At 39.5% G+C, this 19,798-nt stretch overlaps 1 pseudogene; it reads right to left on the bottom strand.

The window, feature by feature from the left end:
* Positions 1-9,038, bottom strand: LOC140867389 (uncharacterized; annotated as a pseudogene).
* Between the last annotated feature and the right edge of the window lie 10,760 nt (positions 9,039-19,798).

Genomic DNA, 19,798 nt, shown 5'->3' with positions numbered 1-19,798 from the left:
TCAATATTATAAATCAATCAATATTCAAATTTTTGAAAATTAAATCTAATATACAATATTTCAATATTATAAATCATTCAAAATAACAAAAATCATTCAAATATAAATAATCTAATTTTTCATGTTCATCTCGACCATGTGCGCTATGCTTTCTGCCCCAAACCGGAGTCGGCGATCAGACCAACTCTCAAGAACGAGTGTCTGCACTCAAAGAGCTCATTATCTAATATGTTATCTTTATCATCTGTGTTTTCAGGTACAATCCACGGCAATCTGAAAAGGATCAGAAACCAAATATGAAAAGGAACGTAAGAATGTTGAGTGCAGAATTACCAGCAATCGAGACAATAAATTTTCAGGTTAAATAAAGCACCTGAAGGAGGAGATGTTTTTTCGGGCAGCAGGATTTAGCGACTGTTTCCTTCCCTGGATTTTCCATCATGGCATGACATCTGGGATTAAAATAACACAAAAAATGGTATTAAAGACTCTAGGAAAATTATCCTCTGTAAAATTAATGTTATGTAGAAATAATTTCATTTCTACCCATGATAGGATCATCATCCAGATCAAAGCACTCAAATGATCCAGTATAATTGTAATACACACTAACTCCTTCAAAGACACACTCTAAGATATTGGCCTTACTGGAGCAATTTTTGATCTTTTTACATACCTGACAAAAGATTATAAGATTGGTCGGAGAATTTAATTCAGCACATACAGCTCATGCCATAGAAATAAATGATTTACTGAATTTTATAAGAAGTGATTTACTGAAGCCAAAAAAATTAATATCAATTTAATTTATATATGAGATTACAGATATCAGAACTTCAAATTTACAGCAAATCAACCTCCTTTATTGGATTTCCAGGTATTGGCATAAGAAAACCAACAGGATAGGGGTAATCTGCCATAGCCAAGTAACTATAAGCAGACGACAACCAGTTAGAGAGATCATCAGCACTATCTAGTTTCCTGCAAATGCAATTCTCATATCACACAAGTAGCTACCCAAATGATTAGACACAGGGCTAAGAAAATAATTTTTAAAAACATCTATATCATATATATATATAATAGAACTTGAAAGGAAAATGCACAGTTGTATACTCTTACTGGCAAAAACAGAAGGTTTCCGACAAATTGAAAAGCCCATTATTTCTCTGTGCCTCTAGTTATATTACATCCCAAGATGTCTTTATGGTATTAAAGCAGCTGACACTTTCACGCTGACATAATGATCAATAAGAAAGGATTATTATACTGAAAAAACTCTTGTAAACTAGGAAATATATAAATAATAAGTTCAGTATGTAGGGAAAAACAGCAAGAACTGGCGCTGAGGAAGCTAGCGATCCAATTGTAATGTATGGGTATTTGAGCCTCATCCATGCTGCCAGCACTGTCAAATATAATCTAATACATGTTTGTCTCAAAACTTACTAAGAATATCGACGCGAAATTGGATTTTCGATCAAGATAACACCCGAAAGATTGTCTTACTTCCGCCATATGATCCACCAAAAAGCACAACAGGACAAGCCTGAGCAGAGAAGTTTCTTTTCAGCTCAGTAATCAATACAGCAAAAGAAGCAAGAGCTTGCTCAGTTGTTAAAAGTGATAATGTGCTAGCATTCTTGTACGCCTCCTCTTGATTTCCATACGGCATCGACTCCCCGTAGTACCTATGCTGTCATGCAACACTCACATCATTAAGTGCACTGTAATCGGAAATAATTGTTCAAAAAACATGCCATCGTATTCTAAAACACTTAAAATTTCCAGCCAACTCTCCCAAGAACAAAGAATATACCAAAAATCTCATGTGGCCCGAACTAAAAGCGCTGCGGATCACATTCTTACAAAACAGATACATGCGCGCAAGAATGCAGGGGGATAAGGGGCGACTAAATAAAATTAGGGACAAATTTTTTTCCAGCTAAATAAATAACTGCGTAAAAAAATATATTACTTCAGGAAAGATAACCATGGCGCCAAAACAAGGAGCGAGCTCCCAAACAAGGCCTGTATTGGCGGCCAACCACTCTCCGAGTAATCCACATCTACCGAGCAACTAAGCCAGCTTCAGTATGAATTGAACATCAAATTTATGTGTCGTGATCTACTTCGTCCCACTAGAGCAGTATCTGTAGCAACACAATCCAAAGCTAACAACATCAGAGTACATACATCAACATACAGATGCAAACATTAAATTCAATTTAGCTGAGAATTTGCTACAAAAATGCAGGACTTCCATTAGAAATCACTGCCACGTTTATCTCCGATTGGAACAAAGCACAATTAGCACAACAAATTTTTAAAAAGTGTTAGCTCATAAGATACTGATTTAAAAGTGGATATTGCATGGAAAAAACAAGGGCCAAAAATCAATTCGCTTCGCATCAAAGTACACCTTGAAATAATAGATGAAATTAAAATTACATGGAGAAGATTATCAAGGAATTAAAATCTATTCTATTCCAGGATAACAGACACATGTTAAACATTTCACCTCATTGATTTAAAAATTAGTAGCAGTAAATGGGCCAGGCAAAAAATAGAAACAGTTTATCTTTGACACAAGATTCAGGCACCTAATATAGGCAAAAATAACATCTACGCTTTGATGTGCAATGTAAAGATCCACTAAATAAAATTTCAGCAAAATCACACAAGAATGGACAAAGGGAAAATAAAAATTGTTAATCAATAACACCCCAAACACCTTAAACTATTATACTACAAGAATGATTTCACAAAGAACAAAACTCGATCAAGAATTACCTCCACAGTTAAATTATTTACCACTCCTGTATCTAAACTTAGCAGCCTCATTCACAATCTACACATTAAGACTGAATGTGATTAAGATCAATTAATCCACTATTCTTGTGGGAAGAGTAGCAAGATGGGGTAGGATACATGCCTGATCAAAAGCTGGAAAAATATAATCTGCAAATTGAATTTCAGCTATTGATCGGTTTCCCTAAATTTTTAAAGGCATTCTAACTGTTAGTGGATGAAAAATACAAAAATGTTGAGTCTCGGCTGTTATATATAATAAATATCAATTGAACATTGAAAGATCACCATTGCTGCCAGACCAATAGCGAATCCAACTATACCCTGCATCAGAGATCAAAGTCATGCGAAAATAATTTCTGAATGGACGAAACATAAAACAAGATTCCGATATTTTTTACCTGCTCGCAAAGAGGAATGTTGAAAACGCGAGATTTGCCAAATCGCTAGGCTAATCCAATAGTGCAACGGAAAACACCCCCTAAGCCAACATCTTCCCCGAATAAGTACGCATTGAAAGCAAGTCAGGAAACCCAAAATCAAAAAGTTAACGAACCCATTTGAAAATTAAATTAAACAAATTAAAGATCAAAAAGAAAAAATCTACAAGATCGAGGGAGCAGGGCGAACCATGGGTCAGTTTTAAGGCAGTGTGAAGGGCCTGATTGATTACGGAGAAGAGATTGATCCTTCCCGTTTCCTTTGAGAGTCCTCTCCTAGAGGAAGAAAACTGAACACCACGACCCAACAAGCTTCCGATTCTCCTCAAACTGCAGCATCCAGCCATTTCAACTCACTCACAAGAATGAAATGTGTAGCTTCCAAGTTATAACAAGAGAGCAAAAAGGAGAGGGCCACGGGAGAAATCGCGAATAGGGTTTGGGAATTTTGCGTTCATTCTTCCAAACGTGAGGGTAATATTACTTATTTAAGTTTTATATTTAAAAATAATAATAATAAAAATAAAAAAGAACATATGCAACGCTTTTTAAAAAATGATGTTGAATATTAAAAAAAAACGCCAATAGATAATGCTTTTAAAAAGTGTTGTCTTTAACCTAAAAAAATGCTTATAGACCACGCTTTTTGTAAAAAGCGTTGTCTTTGATGAAAATAAAATATATAATGACAACACTTTTCACTAAAAGTGTTGTAATTTAATAAATGACAATGCTTTTCAAACAAACGTTGTCTTTTAAGTGATGTGTTTGATCATATTTGTTGTAGTGATGACTTATTGGCCGAAGAGATGGAAATCAATGAACCGTTACAAGTCGCATCTATCATTGAGATGTTGCCACCGCAATGGAAGGACTTCAAGAACTACCTTAAGCACAAACGTAAGGAGTTAAAACTTGAAGACCTTATTGTGAGATTTCGCATCGAGGAGGACAACAGAAACACCGAGGCCAAGTCACATAAAAACATGATGGAAATCGAGGCCAAAGCAAATCTGACGGAATCAAGTATGAGTCACAAGAGGAATCACCCCCATGATGGAAAGCAAAAGGGGAAAACGAATAAATTTCAGAAAACTTACTACAACTGTGGCAAACCAAATCATATGGCAAGGGACTGCCGACTTCCAAAGAAAAACAACAAAAATCAGAAACCAAAGCAAGCAAACATGGTTGAACAAAGGTATGTGCCTTTAGCGATTTCTGATAGTGATCTTAGTGTTGTTATTTGTGAGACCAACATGGTGGATTGTGAGACCTCGGTTCCAAACAATTAATCTCGGGATTTAAACAACAATAAGGCATACAATAACCAAAGGTTAAAAGCAATAAATATATGTTTTTTTTGAAATAGTGCCTCGCTCGATCGGTAAGATTTTACCGATCGAGCGAGTCAAAACTCAAAAGGTTCTGCTCGAGAAAACCAGCCCTCGCTCGATCCGTAAGATCTTGCGGATCGAGCGAGCCACAAAAAAATATCCAAAACAAAAACTTCATCAAAATGCCCTCGCTCGATCCGCAACATATTGCCGATCGAGCGGCGACAGAAACAGAGCCAAAAACAACAGAATTCATGTTAGAAACTTGAGTCCAAAACCCACAAAATAATAACATGCATTGCAATCACAAGTTCTCCAACTAATACATGAAGTACTGGAGTCATACAACCACTCCAAATATAGAATATGTGATGATAACATGTCGACAAGGCTCGCATAATCAATACAACAACAAAACGAAGTTCGATATCTAAACATGTTCCAATACAACTAGGTAGACACGCTGACACGACTTTCTAAACCGAGTCTCACTACTAGCTCTCCCTCTTGCTGCTAGCCAGGCCTACGCTGACTTGGTCCTGCCCCACCTGTTGCCAAGTACACATACAAAACAAAGCAACAGCCGGATAACCGGTGAGAAAGATAATTCCAGTAAAAGCAACGTAACAAGTAATACAACAATAAACATGCTTTCAAGACAACGACGAAATCAATAATAACGTAATGAAATGCATGTCTTTAAACCGGGATATCAAATCTGATAAACGAGGGATTTCTACTGTGCTTTTGGGATCCCGAGGATGAGATCACGTAACGACTCACCGACTCTCCCAATCGGGTGGTGCCACGTATCCCACTCCTCTAGACTTTGAGCAACTATAATGAGTATGCTAGCACCAGGCGAAACGACTACGACCTAGGCCACTCAATCATAGTTCCCAAACGTCTAAACAAAAAGGGGCGGTTCTGCCCGCTAGAAACAAGATTGGCTCAAGATGAATGCATATCAAAACATAAACATAAGCCTCATAAACAACTCAAATAACAACCAAAATATGAGTTCCACATGCTAGAACAAGTATTAATGCAATATGTGATTTAAAAGGGAAACTCGAGAACCAACGGTCCCGAGTATGCTATCTCGCTACAATGACTGCTTTTACCTTTCAAGGCAGTAGTTCCAACTCCGGACAAGTTACAACAAAAGATTGTATCAACAACTAAACAACCTAAACAACAAACAGCGGTTCAAGGAAATCTCTTTACCGTTCTTCGTCCAACTCTCGACGAACAATGCTGCTAACACAGGGCTCGACAAACTCCAACGAATCTGTACGAATACAAGAGTTGATCAACAACCACGATCACTCACAAGCCAAGGCTTCAATCAATACAAAAATGATTCGAAAACCCAAAACTCAAACCGACGGCATAACGGCTATAAACTGAACAAATCGGAAACGCAGACAGCAGTTCATACTGATATAACCTCATATCAATGCCCAAAACAACAATAACATGAAAGAGTGGGTGCCCAGTGAGCCAACTTGTGGCTATGGGCTTTGATGACTCTTTGTATAAACAATCTTTTGTTTAATATAATTTACACTTTTATTAATGGCAATGACTTTATCTTTCTTCATATTGTTATATTGTGATATACTATTGTTGTTTTGATAAAGACCTTGAATATACTATAGTGTATGTAAGATGTGATAGAACATGGGGATGTCTATCATGAAATACATCTTATAGTCACTGTATATTCTAAACTGTTCCTAGTCGATTGAGCCGTCCGATAATAAGGATAAGGATCGCTCGAGTTTGAGACTAGCATTTGCGATGCAGAGTACCACGTTTCATTGGTAGGGAACATGGAGATGTTCGAAGCATGCAAATGGATATTCATAGGATGAATAATCGAACTACCCTATCCGGACTTTCCAAGTGGTTATCACTTATCGAGTGGATAAAGTCCGCGGTTTTGGTTGTACACCATTAGTCCTTACTACTTGAAACATCATGGAGACTCTATATGCTAGTGCTGTGCTTTGACTCGTTTACCGACTCTATTGGGGTCATCAGGTGTCGGGATTGGGTACAATTACAACACATATAGGAGTCGATGCATTGTTGTCAAGGATTCACCACATACTTGCGAGTGTGGATATCCTATGCGATCTGAGGAGATATTAGTGTGACAAATCTCTGGCCAGAGTACTTGATGTGATTTAAGAAATGGTTTCTTAGTAGCACATGCGATGTCACTAATTTGATCTTCAAGATGTATTGCATAGTTATCGAATCTTGAGCGACTCTCGATATACCAATGGTTGTTGATTCGATCGGGATATATGGATGAAGGGACCGTACTGTACGCTAACCAAAATCTACTGGTTCTTGTAGGCACTATCAGTGATACCTAAGGAATCATGGGGCGATGTTGCTAGGCGCTTTACCATGATTCGTTGGGCAAGTCGGAAAGTGTTGTTCCGAGTCACAAGGAGTTGTGAGCCCACGGCTAGCTGTATCCCTGAACCATTGAGGGTCACACAGAGTAATGGATATTTAATCCCCGTTGAGATAGTTAAATTTAAAGAGTTAAATTTAATGAACAAAGAAGTTGGACTTCTTAAATAAGAGTAAGGGAGTAGGATTTCCTAAAATGACATAGGGATGGACATTTTTGGAAACCACTGAATTCGGATTCAGGAAAATTTATCTTGACTTTAAAATGTGCAGAAATGGTTTCTGTGCACATTGGTAAAATCGGTTTATCAATCGGAGTCACGATGAATTTTATATTAATTTCTGAACATGCGGGCTTTGCTTGTCGGGCCTCAACTTATGACTAATGGACCCTAAGCTGTTAGTGGCCTGCATTATAAATAAGTTATTGCAGTACAGAAATTAGACACAACTGGTCATAATCTTGAGACAGAAAAATCGAAACTCTAGCCTCCTCTCTCTCAAAATTCGGCCGAACATCCTCCCTACTCTGGTTGAGATTTTCCGGTCTGTAATTTTGAATTGCAGTCAGGATTAACGAATCAAATTCGTGATTCTCTTCGCAGAAAACTTCTGATAGATTTTCTAGTGCAATCTATCAGAGGGATTAAACCTCCATTCGTGGACCTGATTGAAGGAGTATTGTTCATCAGTTCCAGGGAGAGACAACAAGAGCAGATTAAATCTGTTGGTGTCCAGAATCTCGATTCGAGATTAAAGGTAAAATTATATAATTGTTATTTAAGTTTACACACACATATAATTTAATCGTATGGTTGATACCCACACTATGGAATTGTTCCATACTAAAATTTTTAAACTTCCGCTGCACCGGGTATCAATCGTGATTGATCTGAACGCCGCGTTTTTCCAACATAACAAAGCAAACCCATCAATCCCAAAATTCACATTTTCGAAAATGGCTTCCAAAAATCATAACAAATCCGAACGTCGCTCTAATTCAAAACCGACAGATAATAAACGATCAGAACTCTGTCTAGAACAACATACTCGAATCTCGAACGATTCTAACAACATCCAAAAACTAGAATGTATCCGATCGTAGAAGAACTTACAATATAACGGAGCTCTCACTGCAGTGATCGATAATCTGCCTTCAGAAATAAATTTCAACGGCCGGATCGAGCTCGGACTGAAATCTGGGAGCTTGGAAATGCTTGGAGGCGTCTTCAATGGTGGATCTCAGTTAGGGGGAGGAGAAGAAGACTTTCCCAATTCATTCTAAGTGTAGATAATATATAAAAATCAATATTTGCGTTTAGTCCCTGAAATTTCCAAAATTTACAAAAAGGACCCTGATCAAAATCAAGTCGGCTCGTGAACTCTTCTGTAACACCCGGAAATTTTAATACGTAAATTTGCATGCATAATTAAGGAAAATAATTATTTAAAATTTATATTTGGGTTAAATGACATTTATGTGTTATTATGTGAATTATATGCATGATTTAATTTATTTTAACATTTAACCCGCTATTTTAGAATTTTTAGATTTTTAAGGAAATTATTGGTTTTGATCGCGTAGACGAGACCGTAGACGGACGAGATACCAAAATTCTTAGCCAAAAATATTTTATGAGTTTTATGAGCCTTAAAATAATATTTTAAGGTATTTTGTCAAGAAAATTTTAGTATTTAATTATATATTTATTTAAGGATTGATTTTTAGCCAAAATAAGTCATTTTATTGACTTTTATTAATATTTAAAAATTCCCAAAATTATTATTTCGGGATTTTGGTTTAATATCAGATTTATTATTAATTTTAATAGTTTAAAAATTTTATATTTTATGTCATATTATCTACCTAACTATATTATATCAATTAATTTCCTATTTTAATTCTATTTAATTTATTTAAAACCTAAACCTACCCTACCACTATCTCCTTCAGCCGACAACTCTCTTTTCTTCCACCCTCCTTCACGCCTCCATCATCCTTCTTGGCAGAAAACCCCATAGCCGATCATTCAAGCTTCATTCCTTGAAGAATTTTGGTCCGCTCGTCGTCCCGGAGACCCGTAGACGCGATATTCTTCGTCAATAAATTCAAGGCATGTCTAAATTCTTTTTCTTGGCCACCATATAAGCTAATTATCGATTAAGTCAGATTTTTAATGGTTTGATGTTGCTTTGTTGGCATCTCATGATATTTCACCCCGTAGATCAGAATGGAACCTGAATGACTTATGGGTTTGGCATCTTTTCATCTCATCTTCACGTTTTGTTGCATGGGAAGGCATAGGGCTACTGTCCATGGTTAGAGACGTGGCTTGGGGTCCCTAGAGTCAAGGTGTGTGGTTGGATCGAGGGAAGGAAAGGCTGAGTCGAGGCTGCACCAGATCTGGTGCAGCTGCGTGCGTGGGCTAGGGTTGTTGGAAGAGGGCTGGGTTCTCCTTCTTCGGGTTGCATGCTGGCAGGGTTAAGGGCAAGTTAGGACCGCCCAGATGTGGGCTACGTCTGGGCGGTGGTGCTTCGGCCAGGGGCGGCCGGAGCCGGGCGGCAGCAGGCCATGAAGGCCTGCTGCTCGGGCAGCGTAAGGAAGGGGAAAGGGGGGATCAGGTTTGGGTTGGGGGTGGGGCTGGGTCGGGCCTTGGGGGTCCGGGTCGGGTTCTTAGTGTCTAGGGTCGGGTCAGGTGGTCCGGGTCCGGGTTAGGTGGGCCGGGCTCGGGTATTTTAATTTTTAAGTATTTAATGGTTTTAGTATATTTTGGGCTTTTAAAAAAATAAATAAATAAATAAATTAGTTAGAAAATTATTTGGGCCTCCAAATAATTTTATTTGGGCCTTAAATAATTTATTTAAGTTAGCCCAATGATTTTTACGGGCTTGGGAGCCCATAGGAATTTTTAGGCCAGTCAGTGATTTTATTGGACCAGTCCAGGAATTTTTATGAATTAATTAGTTATTGGGCCCAAATATTTTTATTTAAGCCCAATAACATTTAAGTACTTTATTTTAGTAAAAATTATAATTTTTAAAATTATTTATTTTAATTATGGGCTTTAAGTCAGTTAAGGGGATTAGTAGAGAGACCAGCAGTCTGAACCAACTCATGAAAAATAAATAAGTTCGAAATATATATTTAATTATTTTATGCATAAAGTTTATATTTTAAGTATAAGTATATTTATTATGAAAATAAATTAAATATATATTACGGACATATTTTCAGTGCATGCATTCATGAAATTTCTTATGTATATAATTATGTAAATGATGAGCAATAAAATATTTTGGTGGAAATTGAAGTATGTGTGACATAGGGGTGGTTTTCCACCATATGATTCGGTAGTTTTACTACCATAAGGGTGGTTATCCACCATATGATTCGGTAGTTTACTACCATAGGAGGTGATTTATCACCGTCATCGTACGTTGGTTTATGAGACTGATCAATCGACACGTGAGCGTCACACTTATGGATAGGACCATCTTCAGGTTTAAAAAGCATTGCTCAATTATGTTATATATGATAAAGAAATAATATGTTTATGATTATGGTTATGATTCAGTTATGACTCAGCAGTTTTATTATGTGATGAAAATATTTCCATGCATACTCATGTACATGTATATGTATTAGTAATTATGTGATGCATTATTTTTAACCTTGTTATAAAGGATTAGACATATTGAGCCCCTAGGCTCACTACGCTTATATGGTGCAGGTGAGACAGATGACTTTTATGTAGCTCCTACCGGTGGTGAGGACGTATGAGTTCACGGAGCAGTGGACCCCGTGACCGTCGCAGATTTTAGTTGATGTTTAAGAAACATTTATTTTATTATGCTGAGTTTTTAAAAAAGTTCTTCTTTTTATTATTTTAATTATGGGAATGTTGAATTATCAAACTTAGTATTTTTATTTCTTGCATAAGGATATTTTCAGCAATTAATTAAGTTATTTTTATGTAGTAAAATTATTTCTTTTATGTTTATACATATATGTATGGGCGTATATGTATAGTATTATTTATAGATTATTTAAAAAAAAAATTCCGCATTTATTAGTAGTAGGTGTATCATTTGGTATCAGAGCGCGGTCCTTGGAGGGTGTCCTACTGCCACGTGAAGCTCAGAAATCCTACGACCGGTCTGTAAGTTTTAAATTGTTTTCTTATGTTTTATAAGGAGCATATGTAATGATTTAAGATTTTCATGTTAGAAAAGTTTTAGATTCCTTAAGTTATGCATTGCGATTTACGTAAAGAAATATGTGGTGGTGCAGAATGCCTCCGAGACAGATGAATAGGCGAGGGGGACCTCCACCTCCACCTCCACCTCCGCAAAATCCGCTTGCAGCATTGGAGCAGGCCAATGCGAATATGATGGCTGGGATTACTGCTCTGTTGGAGCAGCAGGCGGCACGTCCTAGGCTCACCCATGATGAGGATGTTGCCGAGCGGTTCCAGAAGAAGGGACCTAAGGAGTTTGTCTGCACCACTGATCCACTCATTGCTGAGGGGTGGGTTCGATCACTGGAGTCCATATTTGAATACATGGGGATCACTGATGCTGACAGGGTGAAGTGTGCAGTATATATGATGAGAGGTGATGCAGCCTCTTGGTGGGAAGGTGCGGTTTGAGGTGTGAATCTACCTACATTGACTTGGATAGAGTTCAGACGCATGTTCTATGCCAAGTATTTCACTGAGGATGTGCGCAGTCGCATGATCCGGGAGTTTATGAGTCTCCGCCAGGGAGACAAGTCTGTGGTGGATTACATCACCCAATTCGAGAGAGGGTGTCGTTTCGTGCCTCTTATTGCTGACAGTGCGCCGGATAAGTTGAGGCAATTTGTGGATGGTTTGCGGGCTGACATCAAACATGACGTTCACATGTTGGATGTCACTACTTATGAGGCGGCAGTTAGCAGAGCATTACGTTCTGAGGAAGGGAGGCGAGAGATGCAGCGAGAGCAGCAGAGTAAGAGACAGTTTCAGCCAGGGTATCAGAGGGCGACTTCGCAGCCTCCTGCGAAGAAGCCGTATACTGGGCCGTCTAAGGGCCCGAATCAGCAGGGACAACAGCAGAGGCCTCAGGGGCGTCAGCTACAGTAGCAGCAGAGGGGCGGGGCCCCTAATACTGGAGGAGTTCCGATATGCCCACAGTGTCAGAAGCCGCACACCGGGAAGTGTTTAGTGGGGTCGAATGTATGCTATGTTTGCAAGGAGCCAGGGCATGTTTCATATAACTGCCCGAAGAGGAAGAACACCACTGGGCGGGTGTTCGTCATGCAGGCTGAGGAGGCAGACCCAGATACCTCCTTAATCACCGGTATTTCCTAAACTTCTTCTTTTAAGAAATTTTTGGGAATTTACTTCATGATTTTAAATTGCATGAATTTTCTGTTTGTTTGGTTAGAGTAGGATGTTCATTTTATTCGTGTTTAATTAAGAGAAATAATTTTGTAACTTGTATTGGGGGAAAAGTAAGTTTAGTATGCGATTGTTGGGATTTTCTGCGTGCAGGGAGAATTCTAGTGGGAGGAAATTCCACGTTTGCGTTGCTAGATTCAGGAGCCACGCATTCCTTCATCTCCCTAGAGTATATCAGGCGGGTAGGCATCAAGCCTGAGGTTGCTGTTACAGGTTACGATGTCACTATGCCGTCTGGTCAGATTCTTACTACCACTAGCGTCAGCAGAGATTTGGAGATGGAGTTACAGGGACATACTATCAGAGCAGATTTTGTGGTTTTACCATTGACTGGATTCGATCTGATTTTGGGTATGGATTGGTTGTCAGTCAACGGAGCAGTGATTGATTTTCGGCAGAGGACAGTGGCAGTGAAACCAGTGGTAGGCGACCAGTTTGTTTTATATGCATCTCCGAGCAGTGAGATCTCGCCTGTTATCTCTTATACACGTGCGAGGAAGTTATTGAGACGTGGTTGCCAGGGGTTTCTCGCCAGCGTAGTCACTTCATCAGAACCACCTAGCAGATCATTGTCAGACATAGAGGTGGTTTGTGACTTTTCAGATGTCTTTTCGGAGGACGTTTCGGGAGTCCCACCAGATAGAGAGGTGGAGTTCAGTATTGATCTGATACTAGGTACTGTGCCTATCTCTAAGGCACCGTATCGACTTGCTCCTACAGAGATAAAAGAGTTGAAGGAGCAGATTCAAGAGTTGTTGGAGAAAGGCTTTATTCATCCTAGCTTTTCTCCTTGGGGAGCTCCAGTGTTGTTTGTGAAGAAAAAGGATGGTAGCATGAGACTTTGTATCGATTACCGATAGCTCAACAGGGTCACTGTGAAGAACAAGTATCCACTGCCGAGGATTGAGGATTTGTTCGATCAGTTGCAGGGAGCTTCGGTTTTCTCCAAGATCGATCTGCGATCTGGCTATCATCAGTTGAGGTCAGAGATGCAGATGTGACCAAGACTGCTTTTCGGACACGCTATGGACATTACGAGTTCTTAGTAATGCCGTTTGGATTGACCAATGCTCCAGCGGTCTTCATGGATCTCATGAACCGCGTATTTCAGTCATACTTAGATCAGTTTATCATAGTCTTTATTGATGATATCTTGATCTACTCGAGGAGCATTGAGGAGCATAGACAGCACTTGCAGACAGCATTGCAGACTTTGAGGGAGCATCGACTGTATGCGAAATTCAGTAAGTGCGAGTTTTGGCTACAGCAGGTGGCATTTCTTGGCCATATAGTTTCGAAAGATGGGATAGCGGTGGATCAGACGAAAGTGCAGGCAGTGCAGGATTGGGGAATTCCGAAGAATGCTTCAGAGATTCGCAGTTTCTTGGGTTTAGCAGGCTACTACCGGAAGTTCATCAAGGGTTTTTCTTCTATTGCAGTACCCTTGACTTCCTTGACCAAGAAAAATGCGAAGTTTATATGGAGTTCAGACTGTCAGAGGAGCTTCGATCGGCTTAAGGAAGCACTCACATCTGCGCCAGTGTTGGCGATGCCCGTTCCACATGAGGAGTTAGTGGTTTACACGGACGCATCTAAGCTAGGGCTGGGCGCCGTATTGATTCAGAGTGACCGAGTCATTGCCTATGCGTCGAGACAGTTGAAGATTCACGAGTAGAACTATCCGACGCATGACTTGGAGCCAGCAGCAGTGGTTTTTGCTTTGAAAATCTAGAGGCACTATCTGTATGGTGAGAAGTGCAAGATTTTCACAGACCACAAGAGTCTTAAGTACTTCTTCACACAGAAGGAGTTGAACATGAGACAGCGCCGATGGTTGGAGTTAGTTAAGGATTATGACTGTGACATTAGCTACCATCCGGGTAAGGCTAATGTAGTGGCTGATGCGTTGAGTCGGAAGACTTCAGTGGTATCTTGTGTGACAGTTCAGTTGCCACTTCAGGAGGAGATTCAGAGATTCGAGCTGGAGTTGTACTCGAGCGGGCAGGCACCGAGTCTGGCAGTGTTAGTGGTACAGCCGAATCTTTGGAATCGTATCAGAGTTGGACAGCCTGCAGATGAGGAGTTGCAACGATTGAGGCAGAGAGATGAAGCCAAGGGCGGGCTTCTTTATACAGTAGTTGATGGTATCGTTCAGTACTGTGGTCGTATGTGGGTACCAAACGTTGATCAGTTGAGGATTGAGATCTTGACAGAGGCTCATACATCTCCGTACTCCATTCACCCCAGAAGTACGAAGATGTATAGAGATTTGCAGCCATTGTATTGGTGGCCCGGCATGAAGAGAGATATTGGCCGATTTGTATCAGAGTGCTTGACTTGTCAGCAGGTCAAGGCAGAGCATCAGCGACCTGCAGGGTTACTTAAGCCTCTACCCATTCCGGAGTGGAAGTGGGAGAACATCACGATGGACTTTGTAGTTGGCCTTCCGAGGAGTACTAGAGGATGTACAGCTATTTGGGTGATCGTGGATAGACTCACCAAGTCAGCTCATTTCTTGCCGTTGAGGACTACTTACTCATTGACGCAGTATGCAGAGCTTTACATCAAGGAGATTGTTAGACTGCATGACATACCAGTGTCGATTGTATCGGACAGAGATCCGAGATTTACGTCTGCATTCTGGAAGAGTTTGCACACAGCTTTGGGGACTCGGCTATTATTCAGTACATCATTCTATCCCCAGACAGATGGTTAGTCAGAGAGGGTGATCCAAATTCTTGAGGATCTACTGAGAGCTTGTGTCATTGATTTTCAGGGCTCTTGGGAGACTAGACTGCCATTAGTGGATTTTACCTATAACAACAGTTTTCAGTCGTCTATAGGTATGGCTCCTTATGCAGCTCTCTACGGGAGGAGATGTAGATCGCCAGTGCATTGGGATGAGGTTGGCGAGAGGATTTTACTTGGTCCCGAGATTGTACAGCAGACTGCCGATATTGTGACACAGATACGGGATCATATGAGGACAGCTCAGAGTCGTCAGAAGAGTTATGCTGATACTCGACGACGAGATCTTGGGTTTGTAGTAGGTGATCATGTGTTTTTGAAAGTATCACCTATGAAAGGGGTGATGAGATTTGGTCGCAGAGGTAAGTTGAATCCGAGATATATTGGACCATTTGAGATCTTGGAGAGAGTTGGCACTTTGGCATACCGTTTAGCACTACCGCCAGGGCTTGCAGCAGTGCACAACGTTTTCCATGTATCCATGCTTCGGAGATACATCTCTAATCCGACGCATGTGTTGGATTACGAGCCTTTGGAGTTAGCACCAGATCTAGCATTTGAGGAGAGGCCTGTTCGTATCTTAGCCAGAGATGAGCGGAGATTGAGGACGCGGGTCATACCGATGGTCAAAATCCAGTGGCAGAATCATTCCGAGGAGGAAGCCACTTGGGAGACCGAGGCAGACATGAGGACGAAATTCAATTTAAGGGGGGGAGAATTGTAACACCCGAAAATTTTAATACGTAAATTTGCATGCATAATTAAGGAAAATAATTATTTAAAATTTATATTTGGGTTAAATGACATTTATGTGTTATTATGTGAATTATATGCATGATTTAATTTATTTTAACATTTAACCCGCTATTTTAGAATTTTTAGATTTTTAAGGAAATTATTGGTTTTGATCGCGTAGACGGGACCGTGGACGGACGAGATACCAAAATTCTTAGCCAAAAATATTTTATGAGTTTTATGAGCCTTAAAATAATATTTTAAGGTATTTTGTCAAGAAAATTTTAGTATTTAATTATATATTTATTTAAGGATTGATTTTTAGCCAATAAGTTATTTTATTGATTTTTATTAATATTTAAAAATTCCCAAAATTATTATTTCGGGATTTTGGTTTAATATCAGATTTACTATTAATTTTAATAGTTTAAAAATTTTATATTTTATGTCATATTATCTACCTAACTATATTATATCAATTAATATCCTATTTTAATTCTATTTAATTTATTTAAAACCTAAACCTACCCTACCACTATCTCCTTCAGCCGACAACTCCCTTTTCTTCCACCCTTCTTCACACCTCCATCATCCTTCTTGGCAGAAAACCCCATAGCCGATCATTCAAGCTTCATTCCTTGAAGAATTTTGGTCCGTTCATCGTCCCGAAGACCCGTAGACGCGATATTCTTCGTCAATAAATTCAAGGCATGTCTAAATTCTTTTTCTTGCCACCATATAAGCTAATTATCGATTAAGTCAGATTTTTAATGGTTTGATGTTGCTTTGTTGGTATCTCATGATATTTCACCCCGTAGATCAGAATGGAACCTGAATGACTTATGGGTTTGGCTTCTTTTCATCTCATCTTCACGTTTTGTTGCATGGGAAGGCATAGGGCTGCTGGTCCATGGTTAGAGACGTGGCTTGGGGTCCCTAGAGTCAAGGTGTGTGGTTGGATCGATGGAAGGAAAGGCTGAGTCGAGGCTGCACCAGATCTGGTGCAGCTGCGTGCGTGGGCTAGGGTTGTTGGAAGAGGGCTGGGTTCTCCTTCTTCGGGTTGCATGCTGGCAGGGTTAAGGGCAGGTTAGGACCGCCCAGACGTGGGCTACGTTTTGGCGGTGGTGCTCCGGCCAGGGGCGGCCGGAGCCGGGCGGCAGCAGGCCATGAAGGCCTGCTGCTCGGGCAGCGTAAGGAAGGGGAAAGGGGGGATCGGGTTTGGGTTGGGGGTGGGGCTGGGTCGGGCCTCGGGGGTCCGGGTCAGGTTCTTAGTGTCTAGGGTCGGGTCAGGTGGTCCGGGTCTGGGTAAGGTGGTCCGGGCTCGGGTATTTTAATTTTTAAGTATTTAATGGTTTTAGTGTATTTTGGGCTTTTAAAAAAAAATAAATAAATAAATTAGTTAGAAAATTATTTGGGCCTCCAAATAATTTTATTTGGGCCTTAAATAATTTATTTTAGTTAGCCCAATGATTTTTACGGGCTTGGAAGCCCATAGGAATTTTTAGGCCAGTTAGTGATTTTATTGGGCCAGTCCAGGAATTTTTATGAATTAATTAGTTATTGGGCCCAAATATTTTTATTTAAGCCCAATAACATTTAAGTACTTTATTTTAGTAAAAATTATAATTTTTAAAATTATTTATTTTAATTAAGGGCTTTAAGTCAGTTAAGAGGATTAGTAGAGAGACCAGCAGTCTGGACCAACCCATGAAAAATAAATGAGTTCGAAATATATATTTAATTATTTTATGCATAAATTTTATATTTTAAGTATAAGTATATTTATTATGAAAATAAATTAAATATATATTACGGACATATTTTCAGTGCATGCATTCATGAAATTTCTTATGTATATAATTATGTAAATGATGAGCAATAAAATATTTTGGTGGAAATTGAAGTATGTGTGACATAGGGGTGGTTTTCCACCATATGATTCGGTAGTTTTACTACCATAGGGGTGGTTATCCACCATATGATTCGTTAGTTTACTACCATAGGAGGTGATTTATCACCGCCATCGTACGTTGGTTTATGAGACTGATCAGTCGACACATGAGCGTCACACTTATGGATAGGACCATCTTCAGGTTTAAAAATCATTGCTCAATTATGTTATATATGATAAAGAAATAATATGTTTATGATTATGGTTATGATTCAGTTATGACTCAGCAGTTTTATTATGTGATGAAAATATTTCCATGCATGCTCATGTACATGTATACGTATTAGTAATTATGTGATGCATTATTTTTAACCTTGTTATAAAGGATTAGACATGTTGAGACCCTAGGCTCACTACGCTTATATTGTGCAGGTGAGACAGATGACTTTTATGTAGCTCCTACCGGTGGTGAGGACGTATGAGTTCACGGAGCAGTGGACCCCGTGACCGTCGCAGATTTTAGTTGATGTTTAAGAAACATTTATTTTATTATGCTGAGTTTTTAAACAAGCTCTTCTTTTTATTATTTTAATTATGGGAATGTTGAATTACCAAACTTAGTATTTTTATTTCTTGCATAAGGATATTTTCAGCAATTAATTAAGTTATTTTTATGTAGTAAAATTATTTCTTTTATGTTTATACATATATGTATGGGCGTATATGTATAGTATTATTTATAGATTATTTTTTTTTAAAAAAAAATTCCGCATTTATTAGTAGTAGGTGTTTCATCTGCAATGTCCGATTAACTCAAATAAACTTATTTAAGATAAAAACGGGGCATTACAATTCTCCCCCACTAAGAAGAGATTTCGTCCTCGAAATCAACGAGAACCATAACTCATAAGATAGAATAAAGAACTAAAGACAGTAAGAAGAACTCACGTCATCCGAATAACTCCGAAAATCGCTGTCTCATGTCATATTCTGTCTCCCAAGTCGCTTCCTTGACTCCGTGACGGCTCCACTGAACTTTCACCAACGGAATCAACTTGGTTCTGAGTTGCTTTTCTTTCCAATCAAGGATCTGAATCGGTCGTTCAAAATAGCTCAGAGTCTCGTCTAACTCGGCTTCATCAGGCTGAAGGATATGAGAAGGATCTGGATGATACTTTCACAGCATAGAGACGTGAAAAACGTCGTGAATACCAGATAAAGACGGAGGAAGTGCAAGTCTGTAGGCAAGATCGCCTATCTTCTCGAGAATCTCGTACGAACCGATGAATCTCGGAGATAACTTTCCTCTCTTCCCAAATCTAACAGTGACTCTGAAAGGTGAAATCTTTAGAAAGACTCGGTCTCCCTGATCAAAACTCAGAGGTCTATGCCTGACATTCGCATACTTTGCCTGTCTATCCTGAGCTGACTTAATTCTAGACTAAATGACCTTAACTTGCTCTGCCATATCTCTAAGAAAATCCGGTCCCAAATCTGGTCACTCGGACAAGTCGTCCCAAAACAATGGAGATCGGCATTTATTACCGTACAATGCCTCAAAAGGCGCCATACCGATACTCGCTTGGAAGCTGTTGTTGTAAGAAAACTCAACAAGAGGCAAAGAATCCTGCCAACTATTGCCAAAGTCTAGCACTACCGCTCGCAGCATATCCTCTAACGTCTGAATAGTCCGCTCTGACTGTCCATCCGTCTGAGGATGATAAGTTGTACTCAGATGCAATCGAGTACCAAGTGCCTCCTGAAGACTATGCCAGAAGTGCGAAGTGAATCTAGGATCTCTGTCTGAAACGATCGACTTCGGCACACCATACAATCTCACAACATTGCTAACATACAAATCAGCCATCTGATCATGACGATACGTCATCCTGTACGGAATAAAACAAGCAGACTTCGTCAATCGGTCGATCACTACCCAAATAGCATCGCATCCTCGAACGGATC

Source organism: Henckelia pumila, chromosome 4 (assembly GCF_033568475.1).
Source record: "Henckelia pumila isolate YLH828 chromosome 4, ASM3356847v2, whole genome shotgun sequence".
NCBI classification, from domain to species: domain Eukaryota; kingdom Viridiplantae; phylum Streptophyta; class Magnoliopsida; order Lamiales; family Gesneriaceae; genus Henckelia; species Henckelia pumila.
The sequence above is the reverse complement of the archived record's forward strand: the minus strand, read 5'-3'. Positions and strand labels throughout refer to the sequence as shown.